Source organism: Nyctereutes procyonoides, unplaced genomic scaffold (genome assembly GCF_905146905.1).
Source record: "Nyctereutes procyonoides isolate TBG_1078 unplaced genomic scaffold, NYPRO_anot_genome, whole genome shotgun sequence".
NCBI classification, from domain to species: domain Eukaryota; kingdom Metazoa; phylum Chordata; class Mammalia; order Carnivora; family Canidae; genus Nyctereutes; species Nyctereutes procyonoides.
The window spans coordinates 29,359,832-29,387,218 of NW_026575120.1; the positions used below are offsets into that span (position 1 = coordinate 29,359,832).

Here is a 27,387-nt window from a genome sequence, read left to right on the forward strand (position 1 = left end):
TAGAGGGTTAGGATAAAGGAATCAGATCTCATTCTTTGTCACATTAAAAAAAAACTACTTTGTTCCACACTCTGAGGATTTCTTTTCCCTCTTTTGAAGATGACCCTCCTGAGAGGCTGAAAAAACCCCTCTTGATTTTAGCTGGAATATTTTTCTAGTGGCTGGAAAACCATTAAATCCAGGTACATTTTTATTGGTTCAGAGCAGGCCAAAGACTCCGAGTCTCCACTCTTCCTTAGGGATGGGAGCTTTGTTCCTCAGACACCAAGGAGCATGGGGTGGGTGAGTGAGGTTAGGTCCTTAGGGGAGGTTGCCACAGGACACGGTCCCAGTGCAAGTGGGAAACCCCAGCCCAGTCACACCAACTTTTCTGAATGAGTCAAAAGAACTTGGCATCATGTTTATATCCTACTGCCCTTGGCGATAGATTGATAGGTCTCAGCGACCCTGACTGGAAGCCCTGTGTAGAGAGCCTGATGCTTCATAGACCACGAAGGAAATTCTCTTCCACTTACTTCAGTTGAAGCCTTGAAGAACTGGAGTCAGGGAGGACTAGAAGCTCCCTCAGGCTCACTTTGCTACTGTGGGCTCCAGGCCGTGCTTATTGGCACTCACCACCCAGCCACCACTGGTGGTCACACATGCTCAGCAGCTGGGGGCGCACCCAGCTATGGTAATGGGGACAGGGTGGAAATTCTTGGCCTTCATATAGATTCCTGGCTATTTTCTGATAACCTTGTTGCTTTGATACAAGGTGCTTGTACACTTGTTTGCTTTTGCTTAGATGGAGAGTTTCAAGCAAATTATTTTGTCAAATGGTTTCCTTGGATAAAAAAATACACTATAAGATGCAGTACTTACAAGAAATGCAGAAAATTAGAAAAGCATTAAAATGCCCCCATTCCACAGATGACCTCTGTCAAAAATTTAGTATCTGTATAGATCAGTGTGTGGGTGCCTATGTGTATTCTTTTTTCTTTACAGAATAGGATTGTAGGGTACAAAGGGAATCGACAACTTCTTGTGAGAATTAATATTTTTCTTGTGGATAACTACAGATCTCATTTTAATGGGAACATAAAACTTCATTTCATAGACACATTTAATGAATCTCATGCTGGCTCTTAGAAAGTTTTTATCATACAGCTTTAATAAATTTTTTTCAGCTTTAGTCATTTTGAAGCTTAGTTCAAACTTTTACAAAATCAGTTTCTTTTAAAATAGTAAAAAAATGGGATCCCTGGGTGGCGCAGCGGTTCGGCGCCTGCCTTTGGCCCGGGGCGCGATCCTGGAGACCCGGGATCGAATCCCATGTCGGGCTCCCGGTGCATGGAGCCTGCTTCTCCCTCTGCCTGTGTCTCTGCCTCTCTCTCCCTCTCTGTGTGTGACTATCATAAATAAATAAAAATTAAAAAAAAATAAAAAAATAATTTTAAACAAAGATGTTTTCAACATAAAAATGAACATTTAAAAAATTGTTTTTTAATAGCCTTATGTGAAGGGTAGGGAAGTTAATGTGGGTGGGAAGAAAAGCAATTATTCCAAATATAAAATTATCTAGTTATTCTTCTGTTTCTTAAAATAGGAAATTAAATACAATTTGGCCAAAATATTTTAGTCGGCCCTGAGATTAAAATGTGATTTTGAGAGAAATCAGAAGACCTTGATTTTCACCTACTGGGCCACCACAGTGTACTCCCAAATTCCTGTGGTTGATCTTGAGTTAGTTATCTCCTTTTCTACATACTCAGTTCGTGTACAATAAGGAGGAATAGTAATTATTTGTCTGTTCCACTGAGTTATAGTAAACTCAAATGATACAATGAATGTGGAAGTCGATGGAACACTCCAAAGCATTATTTCCATATTATTATTATTGCTGTTATGATTATTTATAGGTCCATGGTTAGATGACCAGAGGAATTTGATGGATCTGCAATTAATTTATACACCAGTGATGTTTTCCTGAAACTGCGTTTGTAGGAGATTGATTACACTACTTTCAGATAAGGCAAGCTCGTTTTCAAAGTAACCAGAGGTACTCATTAATGTTCTAATCACACGTTAGCTCTCTCACTTTCTAAAAGTGTTTAGCCCTTTGTTTTTGTTTTCTATTGCCCTGGGACAAATTCCTATAAACTTTGTGGTTTATTTTATTTATTTATTTATTTATTTTTAAACTTTGTGGTTTAAAACAACACCCGTTGATGAGCTCATAGTTCTGCGGGTCATTTTGGGCATGATGTGGTTGGGCTCTCCCATCAGGACCTTAAGGCTCTGATCAAGGTATTGGTAGGGCTCTGTTTATTTCGGGACATTTTGGGAAAGAATCTGCTTCCAAACTCATTCAGATTGTTAGCCGTCTTCAGTTCCTTGTGGTTGTAGGACTCAGGTCCCCTTTTCCTTGGAGATTTTCAGCAAGGAGCCACTGTCAGTTCCTAGAAGCTATCTACTTTCTGGCCACATGACCCTCAGAACCAGCGGGAGAATGTCCCTTGTCCAAATACCTCTCACACTTTCCTTGTCTCTGACGTCATGGCCCTAATTTAGAGGCCTTATTTGATTAGATTAGACCCACCCAGATAGTCTCCCTGTATTAGGGTCAATTGATTTGGGACCTGATTGCATCTCTGAGGGATCCCTGGGTGGCGCAGTGGTTTAGCGCCTGCCTTTGGCCCAGGGAGCGATCCTGGAGACCCAGGATCGAATCCCACATTGGGCTCCCGGTGCATGGAGTCTGCTTCTCCCTCTGCCTATGTCTCTGCCCCTCTCTGTCTCTCTCTGTCTCTCTCTCTCTCTCTCTCTGTGTGTGTGTGTGTGTGTGACTATCATAAATAAATAAAAATTTAAAAAAATGTTGATTGCTTCTCTGAGGTCCTGTCACAGCAACACTCAGTGTTTGCTTGAATAACGAGGAGAAGGTATGTGCACCCAGAGGCGGGAAATCTGGGCAACATTTTAGTGTTCTGTCTCTATACCCCCAAAATCCAAGATTCTTCTCTTCCAGTGATTCAAAGGACTATACTTGTTCTCTGAATAAAGAGAACGCCCAGTGCAAGAGTCATAGTAAGTCTGAGTTCTAGAGAGCTTGGAGATGACGTTTCACTCCTGAGGTTCTAACTCATGATGACAGTCACGCTAACCTCCTCTTTGCAGGCCCAAGAGAACAGGCTTAGAGATCAGATCAACAGGGGCTCCTGAGTGGCTCAGTCGGTCAAGTGTCCGACTGTTGACTTGGCCCAGGTCATGTTCTTAGGGTCATGAGATGGGGCCCCACATTGGGCTCTGTGCTGGGTTGTTGGAGCCCGCTTGAGATTCTCTCTCTCGTCCCCTCCCCCTACCTTTCCTCTTCTCTTAAAAAAAAAAAAAAGAAAGAAATCAGATCTACAAAATTCAAATTGTCTTTCTACTAAGACCTGTATAAGTTTGGCAACATGTGTAACCTATTGGATTCTGTTTTTCCACCTGTGAAACTGAATGCTACCTGTTTTGCAAGGGCATTTTGACTGTGAAGTAAGAATGTGCATGTAAAAAGCTTTAGTACAGCACCTGCATTTAAGTGCAAGATGAATAATGATCTCAATGTTGCTTCAGTGGGGAAGAAAACAAAGAAAATGCAAATTTAGGTTATTTTCTTCTCTTGGACTTTTATTTTTTTATTTTTTTTTTTCTCTTGGACTTTTTAAATTAAATCCACAATCCAGCAGAAGGGCTGATTCTGCCTTTTTAGTGCTTTTACTGGAAGTGATATCCCATAATAATACCACTTTTAATAAATGTATTATTTATATTTTTAGCCTTCTTGAAGAACAGTTAGCCCAAACTGTGCAAACTCCAAATGAAGAGCTTGTTTTTCCGCAAATACATGTTTCTTTTCACCTCTGTGCATATGATTATATACACGACACTAAGTTAAAAACTGAAAATATGATTTTTGGTAACATTAAATATATTTGATAATAAATGCATGTGCTATTTTCATCAGAGGCCCCTAGAATGTGACTGAATGTCCTTTGAAGTGTAAACAGTAATCACAAATTGTATTTTACATGTAAGATGAGACGTGAGGAAGGCTTTCCAGGGGGCTGTGCTGTAAACACTTTGAGAAGCACATGTAGTATAAACTTTTAATTATGTGGGAATTTCTTTCATTCTTGTCTTATTGAATGAAGGAGTTACAGTTAAATTTTCATGAAAACTTTCAAGCTTTAGTTTAAGTTCTTTAAGGATAAGGGTCACTTATTTATTTTTATGTCCACAGAGTCTTGTATGTATCAGCACTAAACAAATTCTCATTGATGGGTGAGTAGCTGAAGGATCAATTTAAGGTCGTTCCTTTTTCTGAAACTCTCTGGGGAAAAAAATGCACATTTTATTTGTACTTAGATCACATCCTGAAGGACCCTAAGTAGAAAAGAACTCCATGTCATCCCCAAAATAGCTGACAAGCTTTACATACACATAGTAATGAGGCTTGGCAATTCATAAGCTACTTTTTACAAGCACTCTGGAAGGGTCTGGAAGCAGTAGTTATTTAAAAGAAGCAGTATAAGCAAAGATAACAGTGAATTTGTTCACAAATTGTGCATGTGGAATGCCAAGAGAGGAGAAAGAAAAACTTTACTAGCAAAACAGCAAACAATCCACCACTTGGGGAACAAGCCTCATTTATTGGATGAGCTTTATCGTAAACATATACCAGAGTGAGATTTCAATCTATGAAATGAGACAGCTAATGATTTCCCATCATAAAACATGAATGACGCTTATTGCATAATAGAATAATTAATTAGGATTCAAATCAAGTTAACTTCTTATCTGGCTTCACTGTTAACTAGCTGTGTGGTTTGGGGTAAGTTACGCAATCTATAAAAATCTTCAATTTCATAGTCTATTAACTGCAGATTAACAATGCCTGACAATGTTTATTTCACAGTGATTTTGTGAAATTGAACAAAGTAGAATCACATCATTTTGGAGTTGAAAAGTAGTTAATGGTTATTTAGTCTAATTAGGGCTTTAAAAGGAAAAGTGCTTTACAGACAGACATTTAGTACTGTATATGGTATTTTAAACCTATCTGTCCTGATTTTTTAACGCATTCTGAACTATTCCTCCAATTATTTGTTTTCCCAGCAGAGTTGCTTTAGCTCTACGTATGCGTCACCCAGCCTGGTGCCTGGAATTCAGTACACATCCACATCATAAATGTATTCAGTCTACATTAATGATTGAGTGAAAAACAAAATCTTGACCTTTGAGGAGTAGACCAGCCTCACCTCCATCTGATTTGCTTTCTTTTGTGTTAATTTGGCTTGCATATCTATAAAATGGATATAATGTCCTCATTCTGCTACTCTGAGCTGTTAGGATAATTGAGGTAAAAATAGGAATTGCTGTAATATAAGAAGGGAAGTCGCTAAGGAGGTTTTCGGAAGTGTTAATGAAACTGAAACTCTCAGGATCTCGGCCGAAGCAAGTAATCACAAATAGTGGACAGTGGAGTGTTTGTAGAGAGCGGAGGGTTTATGCCTTTGAGTGCTATTTTTTCAACAAATTAACTTTGTGGGTATAGTCTTGTAAGGCTACTTTGTGCATACTTTCCTATATCGCTGATCACATAATGATACACATAATGTGTACACTGATGATGTCAGTGTCTTACAGATATTAGTACTGTGACATTGGTGGGTGCTCTAATCAGGGCAAACTGAGTTGTTGGGGGTTATTTGACTCTACTCAATGATCCATACATGCATATGAATTTTTAAACATTTCCATATTTTCCTTTATTTTTATGCTGATACCAGTATAGTTGGTGATAGCCTTTAGTTTTCTTCCTTCTAATTTTTTTTAAAGATTTTATTTATTTATTCACTAGAGACACACAGAGAGAAAGAAGCAAAGAGACAGACCGAAGGAGAAGCAGGTTCCACTCAGGGAGCCTGATGTGGGACTAGATCCTGGGTCTCCAGGATCACACCCTGAAGGCAGCGCTAAACCACTGAGCCACCCGGGCTGCCCTCTTCCTTCTAAGTAATTATAGGCCTGAAAAACCAATTAGCCAAGCTTGCAGAATTACATGTAAAATTCAAAAGGTAGTGATGAATATCCTAAGAGAATCCACCACATTATATTGTTTCATTAGGTTTGACTGGTCAGCCTTTTAAATTTTTTTCCATTCATTCTGTAAATATTTGCCAAGGACTTAGGTACTTTAGTAAGCATGTGGGTAGAAAGACATACAGAAAACAGTGTTTTAGAAACAGGAAGTTGCTGGCTCTATATGCCAATAAAATAAGATGTATGCTTTTTTTTTTTTTTAAGAGGTATGGTTTTTAAGGAAACAAATATGATCTAGGTTAGCCACTACTCAAAATCTAGTTACAATTTACAAGGTAATAATCTCTAATCCATTTGAGTGTTAGTCCCTGCTGTCATAGTCACATTTAGACATAATCAGAGTTAATTTTATATCCTATTGTCTCTGAGTTATCAGGAACTCAACCTCATTCCTCTCTGAGAAAAATTAAATGACAGTGAATATATTCCAGCTCCATATAAGGAAGAGCTTTTTAACAATTGGAGTCCCTCAAAAATGGAATGTGCAGATTTGCTCATTAGCTTCATTTTTCCATCCGTATTTACCATTTGCATATATTAATTTGGCCATCCAGTAAAACATTCCTGGTATCCTGTGAACCACTGTGAAGTAAGTTATCTTCTGTTGCTTAAGCTATTGATTTAAAAATATTCAAATGCAGGACCTCATAGTCTTCACTGTTCTATTTTAATTTATTTTAAGTTGATACTGTAGTTTATTGAGGATGTAATTAGTCTTGATTTTTGTCATCAAAATAATTTCATATTTGCTCAGATTTGAGGTAGCCTGCACATTTAACTATCCTTTTGGTGTTTTTTTTTTTTTTCGCTTATTCATACGATGTTTTGTGGAACACCGTTAAAGAGAGAATCTTCTGTGAATTTCTTGTAGGTACCTCTCCAGTTGACTTTTCCAGAGTGTATCCACCTTATAATGTTACTGCCTAACTCAAACTTCATTGTCTGACTCATAAGTGTGTTTTCAGAATGTGTGTCAAATGTTGCCTGAAATCAAGGTACTCTATGGCCACGAGATCATTATTGTTAGCCACTTTATCACATAACTGAGTAAGATTCATTTGGTATGACTGAACCATTTTGATCTCTTAATTCCTCTTTTATAAGTTATAACGGTAGTTTTATTCTTTAGGCTAGTTATTTCTAGGAAGTAGGGAGATTTCAATGAGTTGGGCATTTGATTCTCCCAATGAAAGGAAGGGCAAAACTAAGTAACCTTTTTTTTTTTTTTTTGGTGTGGAAACCATGAAGGCATACTTCAGGGATCTCTGAAGGGGTAGGAAGCAAGGGATTCTCACACACCAACATGAGATCTGATGATCATGGCTGCATTCATTTCAACATTGTGTACAGAGAATCATCAGGTGCGAGGAGAATGGGTGGGACTGTAGGAGAGAGAAGGATGGTGGAAAGGAGGTTAAATGATCATGAAGTTGAAAAAAGAAAAGTGGGTTTTTAGACGAGGACAAAGTGAGTGAGCAGAATCACAATCCCTGATTTTTGTGTTTCTAATTTCTGATAAGTCACATTTTTTTCAGCTTATTTGGTAAGCAACCTTTTCATCCTTGACAAGGGCATGGTGAACAATGCAAAGAATGAACCAGACAGAATGAATGGAGATGGGGTATCCCTACCGAACTACAAGGTCATTTGATGTTTCAAACTAACCTGATGTAATGTTCTGGTTTTAGAAGATGTCACTAGGTCCCTAATGAAGTGAATTTGCCAGCCTTCTAACAAGATTTTCCTCTTTCCCAAAGCAACACTCTGCATAAACAATTAAGCTTTTCCTTGATTTCTTTTCTTGTGGATTTTTTTTTCCCGTTCTTTATTTTTTTAGTCAATGAACTCAGCCCCAAATGAAAGCTGGAGTTGTATGAACTGAATTGGCTGGAACTAGTAGCTGAAAAGCGTGCAAATCAAAGCTGGCAAGTGTTGGCTCTTCCGTTCTTGAAGGAGAGGCTAACTTCAATCCAAATGGCTTCCTGGGCAATTGTTCCATTATCCTAGGGCTTTGTTCCTGGTATAGAACTAGACATTAATAATCCAGCTTTTGCATGCTAACCCAAGAAAATACACATCACATCTTTACCTTGCAGTGTCTTAGTACCCATTCGGACACTTCCTAGTAGTGTGGGAACTCTGTAGGAAGGGATTTTACTTGACCTATGGGGTTGGGGAGAGAGAGGAGTAGCCCACAGATGGAGATATAGACCTGTTTCCACACACATTTTGGGGAGGGAGGCAAGATTATTTTTAATTTAGCTTTAGAAAATTATTTACCTGCCAATGATTCCTTTCTAGTCTAAGTGTATCCAAGAATTCCCGCAAAGTGAGAAAACCTAATCTAAAGATGGTTTTCAAGTAGAGTGAATTTTTTTATTGCTAAATATTAGATCATATGAAGTTGACATATGCTTTATTTTGTAGCCATTATTAAATACTAATTTCAGTTTTTGCTGTTTTCTTGTTTTAGAGAAACCTGTTTTCCCCCCAAATCTCAAACATTTTTGAAGACCTCCAAAAAGCCTAAGGTACCAGACTCTCTGAATATAGGGACAGGTGGATAAATGGCCGTGAATGACAGGAATTCCGTCCTGACCCTCTATTGTACTTCTTCTGTTCTACTACTTGCCTCCTGCCTCATTTTCAAATTCAGAATGATAAATTATCAGTCATCCATTTAAAGTTTGTACATGATTTTCCTAGAATCTAAAAATTTTTCTGGATACACTTTAGCTAAGAAACAGGACCTTGAATCAGTATGCCTTTCAATTTGTTGAGGTTTTACGTAATTCACACTTTTACAAAGACGTATAGCTCCTCTGAGAAACATGATAGCTCTTTTCTACACAAATTACATCCTGATAAAGAATTTAAAAAGGCTCTGTGCATGCTCTTCTTACATGCTGTCTTCATATCAGCTTCTAGAAAATGTGGAGCCAAATGCAGCGTAAATCATTAGCTTGTACGTAGAGTGCTTAACAGGCATCTTGTATTTTAACTTCACTATTCAATTAGAGCACATGTCTAATTTGGTTTTAACTGATCTAGGTTCCAACCCCATTTCTCAGACTTTGTGATCTAGGGCAAGTTATCTCAACTTTCTCACGTACGTTTTTTTCTCACCTGTATAATTAGAATAGTATTGACTGCCTTCTAAAGTTGTGAGGATAAAAATCAGATAAAGCTCTTAGCACAGGCAAAGCCTTTAGTCCACAGTGACTATTATCTTTCCCTACATTTATTTTCCCTCTGCCTTTTTCCTTATTTTTATTTTTTAATCTTTCTAGAACGTATACATTTTTAAAACCTACCTTAAGCTTACTGGAAGAAGCTGGACAATCAATCAATCAATAGCAAATATTCAATTTTTAAAAAAGCTTTTATTTGAGAGAGAGACAGAGGTAGCGAGAGTGAGCACAAGTGGGGAGGAGAGGGAGAAGCAGGCTACCCACTGAGTAGAGAGCCAGACATGGGGCTCGATTCCAGGACCCCAGGATCATGACCTGAGCCAAAGGTGGACAGTTAACCATCTGAGCCACTCAGCCACCCCAATATTCAACTTCTTATTTCTAAAGAAACAATGGTTTCGAAGAAGCATCTATTAAACTTCTATGTAGGAGTTCACCTGGGATCTTGACCTTGTTAAAATGTCAGTTATACTTCGGAAGTGTCTGGGGTGGGGGCTCTAGAAGCCGCATTTCTTATGTGCTCCCAGGTGAGGTGGATGGTGCCTGGCTCTCCAGTAGCCCTTTGTGCAGTAAGGGTTTCAGAAGAGAGATAGGGATGTCATCTCTAGAGCTTTATAGAAACAAAATATCCAGTGCTGGGACTCCCCGAATCACAATCTCACAAAAGCAGTGAGAGGGTCTCTTATTTCTCTTATTATGAGTCAAATCGTGCAAATCAAATTTACCTGAAAGGGTCTCATGGGATTCAATTTCTAACAGGAGTCATTGTCTTTGCCGTCCTTTTGAGTCACCCCAGCTCCTTGAACAGGTCCTTGACTCTTGGACAGTCTTTTCCATTATACTGTATCAGTTCTCAAAGCCTTTCATTATGTCACATTGAATATTTATTAGGCTCTTCTTATATAATATCTGGGCAAAGTCACACAGGATGTTCACTGGCCAAGAAACAGTCTCTAATGTTATCTTAATGATTGTTTCTTAGATAGCTGTTTGCTTTTTTAAGTTCACAATAATACTGAAACGTATCTCTGAGATTGCTAGTGACTTCTTATTGCTAATTCCTGTGGGCAGGAAACCTGTAGAATTTGACTTCGCTCATCATTTTTTTACTTCTTGAAACTTCCTCTTTGCTTGGTTTCCCGGATTCAACTCCCTTTGCTTACACTTGTTGCTTTTACCCCTTTGCTGCTACCCATAATTCACTTTCGTAAAAACTACAATTGTTTTCACCTTTTGTGTGCCTCTCCAATTCTTGCTGTGTCTTCTTACTTTCTGGTCTCTTTGGGCAGCCCCAAGGCTTTCCATTCATTCAAAGAGCCTCCGTTGACTCCATGTTCATTCCGAGCACCATACCGGAGCCCTTTTCCAGATCTATAACATCCTATCGATTTCGGTTCAAATGTCCTACTGGCACTTGAAACTCAACATGTCCATGAAGATCTTTATCACATCTTCCTAACTTCAGTCACATAACATCGTTGAGCCTTTGTGATCCATCTGAAAATTAAAGATAATAAAAGAAACTAAATAATCATATTTGCTGAGAATTAAATCACATTTAATTCGTGCCCGAGGCTTAGACTACTGTCCTTCAAACAGATCACAGTTTGTCTTCCTTATGAAGTGGTGTGTGAGACCCTGTTCTCTGTGTTGACACCTGTGTCTGGATTGGAGGTCAGAATTGAGGGGATACCCGAGATTTCTCCATCCATAGTAGATTCAATTTATTTGATAAAGCCAATCAATTTTAACTCTTAAGTACCTTTTCTTTTTTCCCTTCAATCCTTTTCTAATGTCACAGTTTTAAGTCTTTGTAATGCCTCACCTGGAATATGTCAGATGGTCCCCTCTCAGCCTCCCTGACCCTAGTCCTGTGTCCTCCATTCACTCTGCTGACTGTTGGCAGGGGTCCTCTCAGTTGATTGTGGTCCCCGCTGCACTCCGGGTTCCTCAGAGCTCCGGGTGTCCTGAGGTAAAGCATCACTGCCCATCTCATGGGAGCCTTACACACAAGAAGGAAACACCAAGAAAGGTGGCTTCTCTCTGTTCCTTTTCAATTTCCACACTTTTCTCTCTGATGCTTGAGCAGTCTTTAACTCCTTGCTGACTTGCTCAAGTCTGCAGGCCTGTGCCTCAGTGTTCTTTCTTCCCTCTCCTCATCTGTTATTTGGGACTAAACTCAAAATTAGTCTCCTCTGGAAACTTTTCTTAAAATCTCTGAACATACTTAGGTAACTGTTTTATGCGCATAAAAAATGATTGTAGCAGTTTTTAAACTTTAGTGCTTCATAATTTTACACATAGAAAATAGTGTTGGATTTGATTCAGTTTTTTTTATGGCATCTGTTGAAATGATCCTATGATTTTTCTCCATTATTCTGGTATGATGTTAATGTGGTGAAATACATGACTGTTCAGGTGTTGAAACAACCTTGCATCCTGGAATAAATACCGTGGGTGATGATTTGTTAGCTTTTTAAATATTTGATAGATGGATTTGATTTACTAGTATCTAAAAAAATATTTTCATGTTTTTATGTTCACTAGGAATATTAGTCTACAATTTCTTCAATGTCTTTGTCAGGTTTTGGTATCAATCAATGAATTTTAAAATTCATTTAAAAAAATAAAAAAAAAAGAAAAATTCATTTATACTGATTTTTTCTCTATTTATTTCAATTAACCAGAGAGATTTTTAAAACCTCAGATTATAATTCTGGATTGTTCTATTTCCTTCTTCAGTTCTGTCAGTGAATAATTCATGTTCTTGAAAATTTTGTTAGGTACAAACCCATCTGGTATTATGTCTTATAGATTAATAGATTTTTTCAGATTATAAAATGTCCCTCTTGTTAATTTTCCCTGTCTTCAAGTCTATATTGACTAATAGGACTATAGGCACCAGCCTTTTTATGATTACTATGTCTTTTCACTTTCAACCTTTTTAATATATATAAAATGTGTCTCTTGTAGATAGCATCCAGTTCAGTATTGCTTGTTTATGTAGTTTGACAATCTGGGTTTTGCTTAATATATCTAGTGTATTTGTACTTAATCCAATTATTTGTGTGGTTTTAAACATACTATCTTGTTATTTCTTTTTATACCATCTGTTCTTCGTTCCTTTGTTTCTCCTTTCCTATTTTGGATTAATCAAAATATGTATCTTTGACATTTCACTTTCTATTTAAAATGAATGTTATATCACTTTTGTAAAATGCAAAAGTTCTTAAAACAGTATAATTGCATTTCCTTCATTTTTATTAATTGTTGTTTTACTTCTACATATGCTGTAAATCCTACCACAATTTATTTACAGTATATGATATTTATAATACATTATGTGTATATAAAATATATATGGGGTCTAATTACATATTACATATATTTTAACATCTATAATACATACACAGCCACACAATATTCCCTTCAATTTGAACAACATCATTTAGAATTCATTATAAAGAAAATTTGCCAGCACCTAATTCTTTCAGCTTTTTTCCTGAGAATATATTTATTTGCCTTTAGTTTTAAAATATATCAATTACAGTTTGTGATTTTTTGTTGTCCCATGGTCTTTTGCTTCCTTTGTTTAAATAAGAAAAGGTCATCCTTGTTGTGCTAGCTTACATGACATACCTCCCTCCACAGTTGCTTGGAAGGCTTTTTGTTTTGTTCCTTTAAATTTTGTTTTCAACAGTTTAAATATGAAGGGCCTATGTGAGGCATATTTTATTTTCTACATGCCTGGGGTGTGCTGAGCGTCTTCTGTGGGTTGATGTTTAATCAGACTATAGAAGTTTTCAATTCTTATTTATTCAAATACTTGTGGTGCTGCATTCTTTCTCTTCTCTACTTCTGGGTTTCTCTCACTGGAGTATGATAGATTATTTAATACTGGTTCACAGTACACTGAAGCACTATTTTTTTTTAAAAAAAGATTTTATTTATTTGAGAGCAAGAGAGAACATGAGCAGGGGAGAAGGGCAAAGGGAGAAGCAGGCTCCTTGGTGAGGAGAGAGCCTGATGCTGGGCTCCATCCTAGGACACTGAGATCATCACATGAGCTGAAGACAGACACTTAATTGTGTGAGTCACCCAGGCATCCTCTTTTTTTTTTTTTTTTAATTTATACCTCAGTGTCTTAGTTCAGATAATTTCTAGTGCTCTATTTTCAAGTTCAGTAAATCTCTCTTCTGCTGTATCTAATATTTTATTAACCCATCCAGCAAACATTACATATGTAGTTTTCAGTTCTGTAATGTCCATTTGATCCTTTTTTACAGTTCTCATTTTTTCTGCCAAGATTCCTCTTTATTATTGTGGTATTTCCATCTTTTCTTGGAATCATTGACAATATTTATCCTATCTACAGTATTCTCAGTGAATGCCAACATTTATTTCATCTTGGAATCTGTTTTTTTTTAAGATTTATTTATTTGAGAGAGAGAGCAGGGGAAGGGGCAGAAGAGAGGGAGAGGGAAGGAATCCTACGCTGACTCCCTGCTGAGCACAGAGCCTAGCAGAGTGCTCTATCACACCACCCTGAGATCATGACTTGAGCCAAAATTAAGAGTCAGGTGCTTAAGCAACTGAGCCACCCAAGCACTCCTTGGAATCTATTTCTGTTGACTATCTTGATTATGCCCTGCTTCACAGTTCTTTGGCATGAACAGTTTTAAAGCTTTATTGAATTTAACTGATATACCACATACTTCACAAATTTAATCTATTCATTTGATGACTTTTATGTATGTAAATCGAAACTTGCAAAATTATCACAATTAAGATAATTAATGCATCTATCACTTGCAAAAATTTCCTGATGCCTCTTTGTAATCTTTCTCTCATCATCCTCCAAATGCTCCCAAATTCCATATTTAAGTAATAATCTTTTTGTCACTTTGTGAGTTTGCATTTTCTAGAATCTTATGAAAATACAATTGTACAGTACATATTATTTTTTTGGTATAACATCTAAGCACAATAATTTTTAAATTCATACATGTTGCATGTATCAGTTATCTTTTATTTATTTATGCTTAGTCAGATAATACAAGTAAGCCACAATTTATTTACCAGTTTACTTGTTGATGGACATTGGAGTTGTTTCCAAGTTTGGCTGTTATTTCTTTATTTCTTTATTTAAGATTTTATATATTCATGAGAGACATGGGGGGGGGAGGCAGAGACACAGGAAGAGGGAGAAGCAGGCTCCATGCAGGGAGTCTGACGTGGGACTCGATCCTGGGACTCCAGGATCATACCCTGGGCCGAAGGCAGGCACCAAACTGCTGAGCCACCCAGGGATCCCCCAAGTTTGGCTGTTATAAATAAAGTAAGCCTCTATGAATATTTGTATATAAGTCTCTGTGTAGCTCCAAGTTTTCAAGTGTTTGGGGAAAATGCCTAATAGTAGAGTAGTCAATTTGTATGATAGGTATATGTTTGAATTCTTAAGAAACTGCCAAAATGATTTCCAAAGTGGTTGCAATCAGAAGATTATGAGAGTTAAACTTACTCAACATTTTCTAACACTTGCTGGGGTCAGCCTTTAAGTCATGTGAGTTAGTATATAGGGTATCACACTGAGGTTTTCCCATTAACATCGAACATCTTTCATGTGCTTATTTGCCATTTGTATATCTTCTTATAAAAATGTTCAATTCTTTTGCCCATGTTTTTATTGGATTTTCTTATTGTTATTGAGTTGTAAATGTTCTTTATATATTCTAGACTGAAACCCTTTGATAGATACATATCTTGCAAATATATAGTCATATAATTGATATTTGTATGTTGATCTGGTATTCTGCAGCATTACTGAACTCATTTATTCTTCCTGGTAGCTTTTGGGGGTAATTCCATTGATTTGTGAGTAGAATCTTGCTCCTTCCAGGCTCTTTGATAATTCTATGTTCTTGAGTTGAGAAACCTGGTGCAGCCTTTGAGATACAATTAAGGTTTATTGGGTTATGATTTTCTGTAATTTGTTTGCAATCAAAAGTAAAAGTTGCATTTCCAGTGTAGATTTATGGTCTGTGACAGGCTGATCCACAAATTTAGGTCCTTCTTCAAGGTCTCACTTTCATTATGTGTTTCACCCTTTGGCAAATGTAGAAGAGCTGCTTCTTGGGGTTGGTGCTAACTGCTGCCCTGAGAATTCTCTGCCTCACACAGCCGTAAGATATTTATTCTTTACCTATCCAATATGATATTGTCAGATAATTTTCATTTGCTTAACGGTATATTAGTGAACATGAAAATCTGCATGCTGTTTGTTGGTTATGTTTTTAATTGAGTCACTTCATTTGAACAAATAAAGCCACCAGCTATTAAAGATCCCACCTGAACTCAGTAGTTAATAAAAGCTGTACTGACCTGTTTAGAACAGCATGAAAATGTGGTAGTGATCTTGATGGATTTAATTTTTTAAAATTAAATTGAAGCTGAGATTTATACTTTTTTTTTCCTTCTTAATTTATTGTATGCCTGATGCTTGATTTTTGACTGTTAAATCCACCTTGCTTTCTGGGGAACAAACCTAAACTGGTAATTCCTGATTGATTTTGGTAGCATTTTGTTCAGGAATTTTTCATTTCTGTTCATAAGGTCCTGCTCTTTTTACTTCCTCATTTTCCTGGTCTGGTCTTGACTGAAGGTTATACTGCCACATAATATGAGCTAATCAATATTCTTTATTTTTCTTATTCTCTGGGAGAATTGTGTAAGGTTGGAATGAACTGGTCTTTGATTGCTTTGTGGATATTGCTTTTTTATTTAACCTAAACAGACTTTATATTCCTTTTTTTGGGGGGGGGGTAAAGTAACATGAAAGTTGCAATAAATCTCTGCAAGATGTGTGTGCCCATGAAAACACTGCTGAGATCAAGGTAGAGAACATGTGGTTGCTTGCTGAGTGAGCCTGAGTGAGTATACATTTTTGTTTCCAGTCAACACGGGGCATTTATTTATGATGTGTTAGTACTACTGAGAAATTAGTTCAGTTTGTCAATACAGATGACTTTGTTTGGATTTTTACTGCCCCAAATTAAGAAGTGTTCTTTATTCAGAAGAGATTTTTTTTTTCAGAAGAGATTTTGGAAAGAACATTAGACACTCTTTTATCATAAACACATTTGCTTTCAGTTACAGCATTTTTATATCTCACAAAAAATATGGTATATACTTTCATTGCCCTGGTCTCCATAATGAGTTAGTAATCTAGTAGGTTTTGTGAAATCAGATGTAACTCACATCTGTGTCTCTCTTATAACATAGCCTATAATATACATTAATGTACATTAATATATAATATTATATATTATATATTATATAATTATTATAACATAGCCTATAATTGCATTTAGTAGGTGGTCACTAAATATTTATTGATAATAATTAGGATTTCAAAGTTTTGCCTGCTATGACTCCAGCTTATCTACGCTGTACTTTCTTCTTTTTACTACCAAAATATAGTAAACTATAGCTTCTACATTGAACTGTTTAAATTGGTTTCTTGATTTCTCACGTAGAGCTTTAGCCAGTTCTGTTTCTCCCACTGGAATGCTTCGTATTCCAGATTTACTTACCAGATTCCAAACCATCTTAAAAGATCATATTGCCATTATGTTTATTAAGCTGTCCCTGGTTAACTTTCATAAAGATATGCTGTCTTCCACCCCAACTATCTTCCTCTAAGAACCACAGGAGCTATCATTGATGGAGCACATGAGAGGCCAGTCATATTATATCTGTTACCTCAGTTTAATCTTCAAACAGATTGTAAGCCTACATAATAAGTTTCCATAAAGGAGGATACTGAGTAAGAGATTGATTACTTTGTTCGGATCACTGATGGAATATTTTTGGAGTCATTGTGGAGAAAATCTTGCTGACTCCAAAGCCTCTTCTCTTTCTACAGTATTAAAACAATTTTTATTGCCATATGACTTTCTTTTATACTATCCTCATACTTACGATCATACTTGTTAGACTATGCATTTGATCTTTGATAAAAGGATAAAATCACACCAAATTCTTGTGAAGTATGAAACTGTTGAAATAGACACTTGTAAACTTCCTATTTGTAAATTATGTAGATTCCTGTTAATACCACAAGCAAGGTATTTTGAATACTCAAAATATATTTCATATTTACATCACCATACGTGGGACATCTGTTCAGTTCTGCTTTTTGAACAAAAAGTTTTGCGTTATTGTATCCTCCCCAGCATAGACTTGAGATTGGCTAGGCCAGTGACTATTAAATTTGTTTTTCATTTTTGACTAGTGAAACTTACAAGGAAACCAATGAGGAAAGTAGTGAAAGAAGGACTGCTCTAGCCAGAGGGGAGATAAAGGTGAGGGACATGGGAGGCTTTCAATAAACCTGCTCAGGATGCCCTTAATGCCTTGCACCAGCCTTCGCTGTCTCTCTGTGGAAACACCAGTGATCTAAAAATCACTGCTTCAGCCCAACTTTGTTTTTCTAATGAAAATCAGAAGGATGTGTGTGTGTGTGTGTGTGTGTGTGTGTGTGTGCATGTGTGCGTCTGTGTGTGAGGTTTTTGAGTCTTGGATCTTGTTCTTGACTCTCATTGATAATATCTTTGTAAAAAATCCCACAAAATGAAATCTCTGAAACATCCATAAATTGACAAGTAGCAACAACAAAACCCAACCCAAAGAGCCATCACATAGAGTATCTAGATGGATTGTTGATTGGTGGCTCTCCCCTCTGTGGTAACTATAGTTTTAGCCATGTTTGTATAACAAGCAGCCTTTCCTTCTCTCCGGGATCTTCCCTTGCTTCTCTATCTCTATCTTCCTCTCTCACAGCTCCTAGGATGTACTCACTTCCGCTTCTCCTTTGGAGATCCATCCATTGCTACATGCTGCCCTGTACTCTACATTCTAATCACATTTTCCCCCTGAATATTATTACAAACATCTTCACCCATTTGCTTACGTGGTTTCTTCTGCCTGAAGTTCCCTTCTTTCCTTACTTTCTTAGAAGACTTCAACTGTTTTTGTTTTGTTTTTCAAAAAATGCTCCAACCTTCTACCTCATTCAGACGTGCTAAGCAAAATTAGTACTTGGGCCTATACACTCAGATAACACCGTGCGTATAATTTTTCCTAATATTTGCCACCATGAATCATCATACTCATTTGTCTCCCTTTTCTCCCCTTTAGAACTCTTTTGGGGAAGGGCTGTATCATATTCATATTCATATTCCCATGCTCAGCATAGACTCAGCCTTTCTCAGGTGCTTTCAAAATTGGCAAATAGACGTATAACAAAAATGTCCTAAATATCACACTTCTCCAGCAGGTGCCACCATGCCATAAAGTATATTTTGACCTGAAAGTTCTCTGCATTTGAGACACTGAGTTATGCAAAATTAAATGAATGCCCTACTTTATCAATCTAATTGATATGCACTTAGTTAAAATCAAAGGTGGAACGCTGTTGAATTTACTTCTGTGCTGTGAGCAGAGTACACCTGAGGTTATGCATGCATGCGCTTAGGACGTATTCTTTTCAAGGCTTAGTATTTAAATAAGACAGCTTAACAAGGCCAAAATGAAGGGCTGTTTAGTAACAGACTTCATTATAAACATAATGCTTATTTATGTGAGACTTTAGGAATCTGAGGCAATGATCAAACCATTCGAGAATAAATCAACATGATGATTTTAGACTTGAAGAAGAGGTATTGAAAATAAAGGGAACCTGTAAGTAAGGAAAATTAAAACACTAAATTCCCAGGGCACCGCTCAGGCAGGGTAAGCATCTGCCTCTGGCTCAGGTCATGATCCCAGAGTCCTGGAATCGAGCCTCACATCAGGCTCCCTGCTCACTGGGGAGTCTTCTTCAATGTACTTCTGCCTCTCTTTCCTGCTCATGTTCTCTCCTTCTCTCTTTCAAATGAATAAATAAAATCTTTTTTAAAAAACCCACTAAATTCTCCGTAGAAACAAATCTCTCTCAAATGTAGGAGACAGAAGATATCACCATTATTTAGTAAAGGTATAATGTGGAAAGGTAAGATTACAATGGTGTTTTTGTTTAACCTTTTGTCTTTGTACCCTTAGAAGTAAACTACCTCTATGAATACTTTGCATTTCACAAGCAAGATGGAGAAACCTGACTTAAATAAAAAAAAAAAAAACAATAAACCACTCCAAAATCAAAGGTCCTGAGCTATTTAAGAAACACATGAATTAACATGTGTTTTAGTTATTATTGCAACTAGATAACACTGCCTGGGATGTCTTTACATTTCTGTGTGCTTTCCCCACCCCAATATGACCTCAGCGGCCAGCACCTAATTCTGTTCTCCAGAGGTCTGCTGTCTTGGGAGAGAGGATAATGGGCAAGCAAAAATAAAGATATAATACGTCCAACAATAATTTGTGCCAAGGAAAAAGTAAAGCCAGGTGAGGGAACATACATGTGTGAAATTAGTGCAATTTTAGATAGTGGAATGGGTTATCATATTTGACACTGGGCTATTTTTTCTCTTATTTTTCTCTAATTTATGTTATTCTATTCAGTTAAATAGTATGTCACTGACATCTGTGTGTCAAACACTGTTCTGAACTTTATAAATGAATGTAACAAAAAGTTAGTGTCTTGTCCCTTAAAAGGTTTATGGATTACTGAAGGAAAATGTATACAGTTTGTGTACACACAGTTATATACACAAATGCACATGCACACACTGAAAGTTATGCTATGATGTTAAGGTTTTTTTTTTTTCCCCCCCAGTAGGCTCCATGGCTCCATGCCCAGCGTGGAGCCTAACACTGGGCTTGAACTCATGACCCTGAGATCAAGACCTGAGCTGAGATCAAGAGTTGGACACTTAACTGACCAAGCCACCCAGGCATCACTGATGTTAAGGCTTTTGAAAGAATTCAGCAGTAGAGGGTATTCTAAATGTTAGTCATTCTAAGAGGACCTCAAAAGGTTCATGGCTTGTATTGTTGGCAGTTTTTCAGAGATGAGCATTTACTTCCTGGCTGGTGTGTGGGAGTGAGTCAACTAGCTAGTGAGGAGCCTGAGCTCCAGTAACTGCTCAGTGACTACAGATTTTCATTCTCCACTTGCTTTGTGCTTTACGATTCTGTAATTGTATGTTTTCATTTTGTTTTGGTTTTATTTATTTATTTATTTATTTATTTATTTATTTATTTATTTATTTATTTATTTTTTTAAAGGAAGGAATGACTGTTAGAGTCGGTTGCTAGTAATGGTAAAAAAAGAAAAAAAAGAGAGAAGTTAAAGGGGCCTTACAAAGTGATGGTTATTAAATACAATGGTGTCGTGGGCTCATGATGTTTTTCAGTTTTCTGTGCTTCCGTTCATAGAGTCAGTAATATGCCCCTTGAGCATTCAGGGTTTGTGAATGAGCAGAGTTTGTGAAATGGACATGGCACAGTGAGCTCCAAAGACAAAGAGGACAATGTTGCCTTGACAAAGGCTTCTCTGAAGGTGAAAATCCCACATGCGAAACTTCAGGATGAGATAAGAGTTTGCTAGGTAGAGAGATGTGGGAAAGAACTGGTTGCATGAGATAGCAGGAGCAAAAGATCAGTGGACTGAAACAATATTTTTGAGTTTAGAGAATAAGAGACCTATGGGTTGAGTGTAGGAGGGTGAGCACAGGTGGAAAGGAACTCCTGTGAGAAAGAAAGATTTGGGGATGCTCTAGATATTCTGTTTACACCTTGGCTTTGTAGGATATAGATCAGAAGGAAGCAAGAAAGGCCACTTCATGCTGCAAGAGAAATCACAAGATAGTACAGTCATCTGTGAGGAGAACTGGACTGCCATTTGTGCCCAGTGAAAATTCAGTGTTTTCCATTCTATTCTAGGAACATCCCACCCCAAATGCCAATTTGTTGTCTTAGTACAGTTAAGGATAAAGGAAAAAGGGGGCTGCAACAGAAGTTAAGAAAGCCTACTGACAGAAGGCACTGTGGGGCTGCCATGTGCCAGGTACTGCGATGCTAACTTTTCATGCATACTCTCTCATCTCAAAACACGGTGAGACAGACTTTAGAGCCATGTCTACAGCTAAAAAAAGTAAGCTCCAGAGAAATTAAATGTAGTGCTTCATCACCTAGCCAGAGCTGAGATCTTAACTCAAGGCTGACCTACTATAAAGCCCTTACTTAGTCCTCTGTATCAAGCTGTAGCAGATGGATACAAAAGGGATTAAGAGGAAACTAGAACATTCTAAAAGTCGATTTCCACTTACTTTTGATTATGACAAATGAAAACAGTAAAGGAATACTACAACTAACCCAAGTCCCTTTTGAACTCACGTGGCTCCAGAAAATAGTTGAATAAACATAACTTCACTGTCATATTATGGAAGGTAACCAAATCGATTTCCTTTGAATGCTTGCTTCTCTTGATTGATTTTTCCCTCTTTTTCATCCCTGAATGTTTTTATGTATTTAGAGTTGAATTTGAAGTAGAAAGCCATTTTCAAGAAACCTACACATCCATGTAAAGATAAATAGGGGTCAGAGGTGAGAAGGCTACATGGTTTTAGTAAAAATGGGTTTCCTACTATATTGCCACGTCAGAAAACAGGAGATGTCATGTTTTAAATTAAATAAATGCTGGTCATTATTTTTCTTGGGGAAGGTAAACATTTCCTAACACGATGATTTGGTTGGTTTACTTTTTGAAATATGGGATTAGATATTCATATAGATTATACACTGGTAAGATCTCAGGTTTGACTAGGCTGCTTACTAGTAAGTCAATAGGAGTTAGAAATTGTTGGTTGTTGGTCAAACCTTCAGTGGACCCATTGATTTTAGCAGAGTAGAGAGAACAAGATCAGTCAGGAGGACTGGATGGCTGATTATTGAATTCCAGAAGAATTAGAAAAGCTTAGAGTCTAACATAAGACTGTTCCATCTCAGAAGATAATGATGAGTAGTGAAAGTGATAATTAGGGGCCTTGCTGCAAAATATCAGTAAGAGATACTTTATTTCTCTGGCTCTTTCTCAGTCGTATGGAAGAAGCCATCTATAACCCACCTACGGAACGAGTCCTCTTCAAACTCACATCACCTTTTTACATTGTTCATAAAATTTACCACAGTCAGAAATGGTCTTATTTATGAACTTATTTACTTGCCTTTTTGTTTACATGTTATCTTCTGACTTTACCCCCTAAGCGTAAGCACCACAGGGTCAGTACTCTGGTCCATATAATTCAATTCCTTGCCACCACTGCCTAGACCAGCTTATGCTACAAAGGATGCAACTCTTTCATACACAGACTTTTTGAATAATTGAGTAAATGGATACAGGTATTCGTTAATAACCAATATTTGTGATATTCCAGGTATTGGTTAATATTAACTAAGTCAATATTTATAGAGTACTTAAAATAGGTCCTTGCATATAGTATAATAAATGTTTAACTCAATGAATATCTTCCTAAAACGAGCTGAACAATCTCCCTCAAGCTGAGGTCACTTCTGATAAGAGAACAGAGACATTTAATTTTAAGACTGCAATAATTGGAATGTGATTAATAGTTAATGCTCCATAACAGAATATCTGACCATTAGTGGTTTTGTTTGCTTCATATGGAACTTAAAGGAAATTAAATCTTTGGCCTTAACTGAATCCCTGTCTTTAGTTTACCCTCAAGAAAGAGAAATGCAAAATTGTTGTCCTTCCCTTACACTTCATGACATTTTGTAGTTCTTATCAGAACATAGTGAACCACAATTGGCTATTTGACAGTGTAAACTTTATCGGAGTGCAAGTTTCATGAGAACAAGCATAAAACTTACCACGTGTCATTGATGTATCCTGAGACTATAGCCCAATGGCTGGCATAAGGCAGGTGTCCCCAGAATGTTTAATGAAATAATTTGCTAATGTCAGGAGGAAGGAGGTATCAGGATATTTTTGGAATCTTCCCGAATCCTCCCATAAATATAGATATAGATGGTGCAGCTTGGTAGATAACAAAACTAAAACCCAGGGACAAGGTTTAAAGCAAAACTCAGGACAGATTTTTTTTTTTAAAGAAACCTTTTTTTTAAATTTTTATTTATTTATGATAGTCACAGAGGGGGGGGGGCAGAGACATAGGCAGAGGGAGAAGCAGGCTCCATGCACCGGGAGCCTGACGTGGGATTCGATCCCGGGTCTCCAGGATCGCGCCCTGGGCCAAAGGCAGGCGCTAAACCACTGCGCCACCCAGGGATCCCAGATTTTTTTTTTTTTAAAGATTGATTGATCGATTGATTGATTGATTTATGATAGAGAAAGAGGCAGAGACACAGGAGGAGGGAGAAGCAGGCTCCATGCCGGGAGTCAGGACAGATTTTTATTATTATTTCTCACAGCTCTGGAGGCTGGAAGTCTAGGATCAGAGTGCCAGGATCTGGGGTTCTGGGTACCAGACTGCCAGCTTTTCATTGTATCCTCACATGGCAGAGGGCAGAGACAGAAAGGAAACTCCCCCGTGACTCTTATAAGGGCACAGATCCCATTCATGAGAACTCATCCTCATGACTTCTTGGATCTTAATTGCCTCCTAGTATCATCTGCATGACGAAGGGTAGGGTTTCAATATACAAGTTTTGGGGGATATGAATATTCAGTCCATAATATCCTACCGATAATCATGGAGTAGTGCCCATTGCTGTTAGCATGACAGAAGGGCCAAACACAAACGTTGTGCAGCTCCTGGTGAAACAGCACAGCACCACTTACAGTCCTGCCAAATGGATCACACCTGAGTCTGATTAAGCCTCTGCATCCAGCTGCCTATTTGCAGCCGAACAAAGGAATGTTGAAATTCATCATGAATTTGCAATCATCGAAATCCAGAATGTGGGCTACTGCTGATTAAATGGCCTGGTTCTTGTAAAAAATGAAAAGCCAGAAAAGGAAAAAGGAGCTAGAGGATAAGCCTGTGTAATAAAGAGCAATTCAAAAGACTTCAGTTTTTAAAATGAGACGTGTCAAAGGAAGCTCACTTGAGTAAAACCCTCAAGAAGTGCAGAGGCAATTACTTCATATTAGTGTTGGGGGTACAGGGCTATGATGGGGATGGGGAGCATGTTAAAGGCTTTGGATAGGAGTGGAAAATTTATCTTCTAATTTACGAAGTTATGTATTTGCTTTCTGTGGATTTCTGTACCTCGTGTTTTTGATTTTACAATAAAAAGTAAAAAAAAAAAACGATTTCATAGGAGTTTGGACAAATAGATGACAAAGTCTAGAAAGGTCTAGTGATGTGTAATACATGATGCAGAAGCATTCCACATCATTCATTGATGACCCTGGTTATGTGTGTGTGTATACACACACACACACACTTCTGCACTGATTATGTATGACTGCTTTAGATTCTGGCTGTTGTCTGCAGCCTGACTTCCTCAGTAAATTTCATATCCCCTTGGCTTAGACAAAGGACTGAAAAATCAGTTGAGCTGGCAAATTAATTCCTCTGATGCCATGTTTTAGTGATACTTTTCGCTAGCAGAAAGTTTACCAAGCAGCTGCTATGGACTGGGGCCCTGCCCAGGCATTTAAAACAGAAAAAGGGGGGAAAAAACCAGAAAAAGGGGATTGGAATGGTTCCTCCACCCCGAGGGCATAAAGTACAGTTGCAAAGTGAGATTTTTTTCCCCCACATTTCATACAAGTTAAATTGCCTTGATATGATCCCTGATTCTCAACATGGAACCTCTTGACTTCCATGAACTTCAAAGAAAATACTGAGGCTAAAGGTCCTCAGGTTTATTTTAACCTAAGAAGTCAAAAGGCAGAATGAATTTGTGCCCTGATCACGCTGAACAAATCTTCAGTTGACAGTCAAATCGTATCTCTCTCTGTCTCCTTTTCGGTTTCATTTTTTTGTCTTTTGCTTTTGAATGATGCTAGATAGTTCAAGGTGTGATGCCTGTTATTTCTCATTAAGAAGTATTATCGTTTTGCAATACAAATATTGAGTCATTATGTTGTACACCTGACACTAATATAATGCTGTGTGTTGATATATCTTAATTTAAAAAGTTAAAGAGAATATTTCTTTGTGGTAAGAAGAGTGTAGGGGTGAATTAACTTTATTCAGCAACTAATCATACATTTCTTAATATTCTGGGTTGGCTCTCTGTCTACATCTGCATTTTCACAGTAAGCCTCTCAAGTAGTTATAATCACTCCCACTTTGCAGGTGTCAAAACAGAAGTTCCAATGATTGGTTTTTGCCTGAGGACATTCCCAAAATTAGGTGGTGGAGCTGGAGCCTCAGCCAAAGCTTCTGCCTCCAGTTCCCACGTTTGTCCTTCCAAACAGATCACTAAGGGGCCAATTCGATTCTAGCATCCTTGTCTTGTGTTTATACCAGAGGTTGAACACCTTTTAAAATTCCAGATCCTATTAAAATGCTAAAGGAAATGGAACTCTCTTTTTTTTTTCCCTTCTCGTCTGCTTTTTCTCTAGGGAAGGGATGAGGATTTAATAAACTAACACTTTCCCTTTGAGTTGGTTTCTTTCACTTTAATTTCCTTTCATCTCTGAGCTTTACAGTTATGAGTGATGGAGATTAACTCAACAGTAATTTCCAGAAACCACCATCCACCTATGGCAGTCTTCTATTTGACTATTAAACCCTATGAGATTAAATCTATCAGGGCAAGTACAACGAAAGATGGAAGTTAGAGGAGGTGAAAATAAGGAAACGGTTCAAAAGAACAGCTGGTTCGGCAAGTCCTCCTCTTCCACTGTTTGATTTCCCTCCATGCAAAAACGTAGCCGTGATCAATGTCTCTGTCTCTGTTCACCTCGCACCCTGCTGGAGAGTGGACAGGGTTAAACTATATACAGAGAGAACTTTTGCCTTTACTTGATGCTAAGGACAAATAAACAATCAGCTCTGCAAATGCCACAAGCAGGGGAACTGTCAGCTACACATGTACTGAAGACTCAAGTATTTACTACAGCAGCAGGCATCAGCGTACTAATTGGACATTGTTTGGGAACACTTGAATTTGGGGATAATTTCAATCTTCCCTTTTCTAAAACCCCTTACTCTATTAAATAATCTTTATTCATTTTCTCCAGCCAGAAGAATCTAAGCTATCAAAATACAGGCTCAAGCAGAATGGGAGGTAGGGGCGAAGGAAATGAGAAGAAAGATATTCTCCAACTCACCCCATGGCCGATCGCATATTTTACACAGATAGACTTCCTGTACACATGGACTTGTGTGCATTTTTCCTCAGTGCATCTAAAACTGAAATTAACCATTCACCCACTTCTTAAGGTTCTGAATTGCTCTGAATTAATATCAGAAACAGAATGGCTGCATTTCCATTCTGACTCTCCCCACTTTCATCCAATTCCTCTCTCTGCTTCCTTCCTGTCAGCTTACTCGATGAGTAAGGTAACTTCATGACTCGAAACAAGTTTATCCTTAGGAAATTCTGGTCTGGATGGGTTTTTTTCCTTTGAAATGAAGTGAATTTGACTTAAGAGAAAGCTTTTTGAAAATAAATGTAAAAGCACTTAGTAATGTAAAACTAGAAATGCCCAGGTTAAAATGAGCCAGTGAGAGCACCTTTCTGTTAAGAACTGTGTCTGCCGGTGTGGCTGTGGTTTTCTGGGGGACTCCAAGGGCTCCTGCCCTCTCCTCTTGCTGCAAGTATTACAAGAACCTACAAGGATCAGCCCATTGTGTGGTCAGAAAGTTTGCTCATGAGCTGTTCACAGTGGGAACTTGTGAATTCTCAAAGGACTCTAATCCAGAATCTAAATGCTTCAGGTATTCCTAGGTAATAGTTTAAAAGCAAATTCTAACTCGGAAAGAAATACATTTAAAGTTCTGAATTGAAAAGTTAATTTACCCTTTGAGAAAACTCAAATGAGGGTTCCTGGGTGGCTCAGCTGGTTAAGCGTCCAACTCTTAGTTTTGGCTCAGGTTATGATCTCATGGATCCCGAGGTTGAGCCCTGCACTGAACTCTGCGCTCAGCGGGGAGTTTGCTCAAAAATTCTCTCTCTCTGCCTCTCC

The 27,387-nt window shown here is 37.7% G+C and overlaps 1 protein-coding gene across 4 annotated transcripts in view; it reads left to right on the top strand.

Moving 5' to 3' along the window:
• The window catches only part of PTN (pleiotrophin), a 100,874-nt gene that overhangs the window by 48,569 nt on the left and 24,918 nt on the right, over positions 1 to 27,387 (top strand). The window contains exon 2 of one of the 4 annotated variants that reach the window (XM_055335236.1): positions 8,597 to 8,654. The exons of the other annotated variants lie outside the window; for them this stretch is intronic. The gene's annotated coding sequence lies outside the window, so the exon portion shown is untranslated. The remainder of the gene's footprint in view (positions 1 to 8,596; positions 8,655 to 27,387) is intronic. 4 annotated transcript variants of the gene reach the window in all.